This window comes from Rousettus aegyptiacus, unplaced genomic scaffold (assembly GCF_014176215.1).
Source record: "Rousettus aegyptiacus isolate mRouAeg1 unplaced genomic scaffold, mRouAeg1.p scaffold_m13_p_1, whole genome shotgun sequence".
In the NCBI taxonomy this organism is placed as follows: domain Eukaryota; kingdom Metazoa; phylum Chordata; class Mammalia; order Chiroptera; family Pteropodidae; genus Rousettus; species Rousettus aegyptiacus.
In genome coordinates this window covers 44583654-44590536 of record NW_023416284.1, presented here as the reverse complement: position 1 = coordinate 44590536, position 6883 = coordinate 44583654, and the positions used below count along the sequence as shown (strand labels likewise).

At 35.8% G+C, this 6883-nt stretch overlaps 1 pseudogene; it reads left to right on the top strand.

The window, feature by feature from the left end:
* Positions 1-3913: 3913 nt before the first annotated feature.
* On the top strand, positions 3914-6320 carry LOC107517938 (annotated as a pseudogene).
* The last annotated feature ends 563 nt before the right edge of the window (positions 6321-6883 follow it).

Genomic DNA, 6883 nt, shown 5'->3' with positions numbered 1-6883 from the left:
AGGCATTTGAAGAGCCATGAAGAAGTCATGACAACCTAAGAGTGGCAAGAGCAAGGACCACAAGGCAGGGAGGGACATTTGTTTTTTAAGAGCAAGGAGGTTAGTGTGGCTGGAGCACCGTGAACAAATGGGAGAACAGGAGAGAGGAGATTGTAGAATGGGCAAGAGAAAGGCCATGGGGGAATATGCTTAGGGCCAGGTAAGTAATTTGGACTTTATTATAAATGAGTTGAAACACATTAAAAGGATCTTGTTTTCATATGCTCATGTTTTCCATCTGCACACCCCTCATGGTTCCCAGACTTTGGGATACCATAGTATTAAATATGTATGTCGGAGTGTGGTAGAATGAGAATACCAACTTTCTATGCCAAATCAGAGCATTAAAAATAAAAGTATCACAATTCGCTATCATTACCTTATTTTTCAAAGAGCATATTCATTAATACCAATGAAGCAAAAAGTTAATAAAGACTTCATCTCAGAGTTTCTTATCAGATTTTAAAAATTAGCATTATATATAAAAACTCACTATATTGTCCTTTTTCTTTCTTATTTCATCTTGGACCAGTAAATGACCTGTGTCCTCGGGCTAAAGCTTTGAAAATATTCTCCTCATATCCTTCTATTTTATCTTTTCATACAAGTTTTCCATTTTAAACTCTGATGCATCTTCATATTTTCTTTAAAATTCATTTTTTTAATGTACTCTTGCAGGAATAATCTCCTACTTAAACTCCAGACTTCAGAAAATGATTCTTAAAGCGAAGAAACCGCATACTCTAGATTTTCAGATGAATGTTTCTAATTCAGACAATCATGTCTTTGGGGCTGAACTGTGATTTCTTATACATTATAACTTTTTATAATGTTATGTTAGTCAGGATTCTCCCAAGAAACAGAACCAATAAGATATTGAGATTTATTATAAAATGTTCTCACAATTATGGAAACTGAGAGGTTCCACAATCTGTTATCTGCAAGCTTGAGACCAGGGAAAACCCACCAGTGGCATAGTTTGAAGGCCTGAGAGCCAAAAAGCCAATGGCATACAGTCTGATTCTGAAGGCCTGAAAATTTGGAACACCAAAGGCAGAAAAAGATGGATGCCCCAGCTCAATTAATCAGGCAGAGAGAGAAGCTGGCATTCTTCAATGGATTAAGTGATACCTTTCCACACTGGGGAGGGCCATCTGCTTTACTTAATCCACCAATTCAAAAGCCAATTTTTTCCAGAAACCCCCTCACAGATACACCCAGAAATAATGTGTAACCAGCTACATAGGCATCCCATGGCTCAGTCAAGCTGATACATAAAATTAACTATCATAAATGTATTTACTTTAGTATGAAAAACGTCCCCTACTTTGCCTTCTAACATGCTACCGGTCGCTGGTTTTCATGCTTTGGAAACAAGCTTCTTTGTCAGTTAGCTGCGATAGGATGCAATCAGTTATCCACACCTGCAAACAGGCCTACCATGAGGTGTAGGATGTACCTTGGAGGCTCTCTTTGGGAGAAAGTACAACCTACAAGTCATTAAATAACAGAAAAAATTTCTTAAAACTTCCACTTTATAAAAAGAGAGGGTGATTGGCAAAATTCTTGGACTTTTAATAGATATATTTTTAGTCTCAAAATTTTCTGAGATTATCTCCTCCAAAAACAGTAATTAAATTCTAATTAGCAATAAATAAATACTCTCAATATTTTTAATAAGAGAAAATCCATAAAGTAAGAGTAATTTAATAATGAATATTTTGTAAAAAAATATGTTAGCTTTGATTCTTAATTAATTGAAAGTACCTGTACACAGTTAAGTATGATAAACTTCATAATATTTTATTAGTTTCAAATCTCAAACTAAAATACTGAATATTTTTTAAAAAATGAAAACACTTGCTGTTGTGTCATAATTGATTGCAGGCCATTGTGTGTACTCTGTCATGCTCCATAAACTTGATTTAAAAACTAAATAGCAATAGCATTTTTTGCTTGATGATTCAAAAAGAACATGAGCAGTAAGAAAACAAATCTATATATTCCACATACTGCCTTGCTAAAACACCTGAGAATACTATTTTTAGAAACTTTAATAAAATCTATTTTGAAAAAGAATGTAGTCATTTAAAATGGTCCCAGACTTAATATAGTGTAGGTAATAACTGTTATCCTATACTCATCTTTAGAACTAGAAGACTGAGTTCACGTCCTGGTTCTATCACTTTCAACAAAGCCAAGATATTAACCCAGTTTTTATTGACCCATGGTACATTCTTCCATTTTAATTAGAAATTTCCTTCCATACATTAACAACTCCTTTAAACATGAACGTAATAATTAACTAACTGGTATTCTATGGAAAAGAAGTTATTATAAAAATAATCATAAGTTAGGGTTATTAATTTATTATATCTATTGTCCAATTATATTTTAATAACATTTTTCTAATTATATTATTAATACATAATATAGAAAATTTGGAAAATCGAAAACAGGAAAGAAACAATATCTCTTATAATCCAAAAGTAACTACTATCGATATTTTGATGTGCCCTACCAGCATATTTTTATTCAAGTTTATAAGTTACATGCATTGCAAACTTGATGTCATATTGTATATACAATTCTACAGCTCATTTTTTAAATTTAGCAATGCAGCCGCACCATATAATGACATTTTGGTCAATGAAAGACTTTATATAAGAGTGTGGTCCCATAAGATTATTTGTATCACCTAGTGATATGTAGCCATCTAATATCTTCACACAATACATTACTCGTGTTTGTGGTGATGCTGATGTAAACATACCTACTGCACTTCCAGTTACATAAGAGTATAGCATATGCAATTACAGTAGTCGGCTGTACCATTAGGTTTTTGTAAGTACACTCTATGATGTTCACACAAAGATGAAATTGCTTAATGATGCATTTCTTAGAATGTATCACCCCTCATTAAGTGACCCATAACTGTATATCAAGAAAAATTTTCCATGCTAAAAATACTCTTCTACAACATGATTTTTAATAATCTTGTATGATATACAAACATATTTTTCTTAAATATACTATATATTTGGCCATTTGTTTTCAAATTTTTGTTATTACAAATAATACTATAATAAACATTCATATACACATATCTTGTTCATTCCTCTGATTGCTTCTTACCATGAGTTCTTAGGGAAGTATCTCAACAAAGGATAAAGCCTTCATAACATATTAGGAAATTGCCCTCCAGAAAAATGATTATCTTTGTGCTACCCTTAGTAGTATATATGAGTTCTCCTCACCCTTTATTTACCCTTGCTCTTGGGATTTTTGAGAAATGTGAGATTCAGATTTTTTAAAAATCAACTCTATTCCTGATAAAATGGAAGATAATGATTTAGATTGGCCATCAAACTTGCTTGTTAATATCTGATCTCTAAACCAGTCCATTTTACAGATTCCATCCCTAGCCCAGGTGGATTTCCACAGGCTGCCCCTGGGGGGCCTGCCGAGTAAGCTGATCACATAGAAATTATAGTATTCCTTTTCGCAGGCCTGCTCAGAATTAGAATGGAGAAAGAATTTAGACAAGCCTGTTTAGTTTCTTTTCCAAAGCTCATGAAGTCACTTCTCCTATGAGAGGCAGTAAAGGATGAGAGAAAGTGCTGGGAAGAAAGGAGCCAGAAGCGTTAGTCTAGCTGAAATCCCTCCATGTGTAAACATGAGTCAAAATGGAGGTGCTGCCAAAATGTTTGCCAATACTCTGCACTGAACTGTTTTGCATTAAAAAAAAAAAAAAAAAAAAAAAGAGTTTCGAGAAGGTCGTGGCTATGGGAAGTGGCTGCTCTTGGTCCCGTGGCTGCAGCATCGTTACTACTTCTCTTAAGCTGGCTGCTTGCTGAGACATCCCGCCACCATGATGCCTCGAATTACAATTAAGGGGGGCATGTGGAGGAATACCGAGGATGAAATTATGAAAGTAGCGGTAATAAAATACGGGAAAAGCCAGCAGTCCAGCATTACCTCACTGCTGCACAGAAAATCAGCAAAGCAGTCCAAAGCCAGATGGTATGAGTGGCTGGATCCAAGCATTAAGAAAACAGAATGATCCCAAGAAGAGGAAACCGTCCTGCACTTGACCAAGTTGATGCCAACACAGTGGAGGACCATCTCTACAATTATTGGAAGAACAGCTTCCCAGTGCTTGGAGCAATACGAATTTCATCTGGATAAAGCCACGGAAGAAACAATGAAGAGGAAATAAAAGATGATCCATGAAAACTTAAACCTGGAGAAACAGATCCAAATCCAGAAACAAACCAGCATGGCCTCATCCAATTGATATGGACGAGGATGAACTTGAGATGCTTTCTGAAGCTAGAGCCCACATGGCTAATACTCAGGGAAAGAAGGCCAAGAGGAAAGCAAAAGAGAAACAGAAAAAGAAAGGAGTCTTGCTGCCCTCCAAAAGAGAAGAGAACTTTGAGCAACTGATACAGAAATTTAGAAGAAAATAAAAAATTTTTTTTTTAAAAAGAGAGGAGTTAATTATAATGCTGAAATCCCACTTGGAAAAAAAAAAAAAAAAGCCTGCGCTTGTTTCTACCAGACTTCTGAGGAAAACAACCAGGCTGTCGATGCAGATTTCAGGAAGTTAAGATAGCAGGATCTTGATGGGGAGCTTAGATCTGAAAAAGAAGGAATAGAAAAAGAAGGCAAGCAGCATTTGAAAAAGAAAAAGGAGTCTGATTTACCATCAACTATTCTTCAAACTAGTGGTGTTTCTGAATTTACAAAAATGAGAAGCAAAGTAATACTTCCTATTCCTCAGATTTCAGATGCAGAGCTCCAGTAAGTTATGAAAGTAGGCCAAGCTAGTGAAATTGTACGTCAGACTACTGAGGAATCTGGCATAACAAACTGCTTCCAGTACTCTTGTGTATGAGTATAATGTCACCACCACCAACATCTCTCTTTGAACGCCACAAATGCCAGCTTCCCAGAGCAGCATTCTGCAGGAAGCTCAGAACTTTATGGTTCTGACCAATGTAGACATCCCATTAAAAGGTGGACTTAACACACTTTTGCACAGGAGTGACTTCTCAGGTGTGACTCCACAGTGGCATATTGTACAGACTCCAAACACAGGTGCTTTCTATCCCATGCAGGACTCCATCTAATAGATCTGAAGGACTGACTCCCTAGAGGAGGACAACTCCCAAACCAGTTGTTAACTCCACCCTGGGTAGAATTCTTCTTTGAGACAAATTAAACATTAATCCTAAGGCTGAAATGGTAGAGTACAGTGATCCCTCTTATGTGAAGCAGATGAAAAGAGAATCTTGTGAATACCTTCATGTAGGGTTGTTGGGCCTTCCTGCTCCTAAGAATGACTTTGAAAATGTTCTATCAGAAAATGCTAAGAAGGAGCTGGAAGATCGTGAAGTAGATGATACATATGTTGAAGATGTTGCTGACGTGGATGCACGAAAGCAGGCCACGAGATGCAGAGAGTATAAAGGAAATGAAATGAATGCACAAAGCTGTCCAGAAAGATCTTTCAGGACCCTTAGAAGTAAACAAAACTATTCTAAAATCCTTAAATGTAGAATCACCTTTAACAGATTTACAAAAAGTGAATATCTAATCAAAAAAGAAATGATCACAATGCTTCATTATGACCTTCTATATCACCCTTTTGAACCATCTGGAAATAAAGGAAAAACTATAGGATTTGCTACCAATAATTCAGAGCACACTGCCTATCTAGAACATAACCTTTATGAAAAGTTGTCCAAAGAAGAGCTGAAAAAGGCCCGGGACATTCTGGTACAGAAGATGGAAGTAGTCAAACAAGGTATGAGTCATGGAGAACTCTCAAGGGAAGCTTATAACCAGGGGTGGGAAGAATGCTACAGTTAAGTTTTATATCCCTCTGGGCAGAACTGCTACATACAGGCCAACCTAGCAAGCAAAAAGGGCAGAAGTGAGTCACTTGAAAAGAGGCTTGAGATAAACAGAGGTCACATGATGACGTAAGCCAAGAGAGCTGCGAAGATGGAAAAGAAGATGAAAATTTTGCTTGGGGGTTACCAGCTTCATGCTATGGGGCTCATGAAACAGGCGAATGACTTACGAGACCAAACTGAGCAGGCTTAGAGTTACGCACTTTTGAAGAACTCAAGAAACATGAAGATTCTGCTATTGCCCGGAGGCCAGAGTGCCTAAAAGAAGACGTACAGGGACAACAAAAAAGAGAAAAGGAACTTCAGTATATATATGCTGATTTGCTACTGGAGAAAGAGACTTTAAAGTCCAAATTCTGAAGCTCAGTTTATGTTCAGTCACAAGAAAAATTAATTGCTAGTTTTCATATCTGGAAGGCTGAAACTAATGTTTATCTTCATTGACACCCATGATTGGTGTTTTTTTTTTTTTATTAAATGCTATCAATCATACACATTCTATGTATAAATACTTTAACTCTACAAGACATTTTAGGTTTTAAATTATTAAGACAATCATTCTTTTAACAGTGTCATATTTGCAAAATTTTTCCAGTTTTGCTTTTGTTTTTAAAAGCCTGATTCTAAAGTGCTGCCTGTGAGCATACTCTTGAATAAAAACAATATTAAAAAAATAAACTTCTACCTTGATAGAAAAATGAGAGTCTCATTTTAATGCATTACTTTGGTTACTGGAAGATTGAACTTTTTTTACTGTTTTGTGAATTTCCTCTCCATAACTTTTCACTATGTTTATGTTGGAGAGTCATCTTTTGACATTGATTTGTAACACATAGTATGGAAAGATAAAAATAATTTGCTATGTCCATCACCAAAAATTTCAATTTGCCATTTACTGCTTCTTTTTTAATGAAAACAGCTTT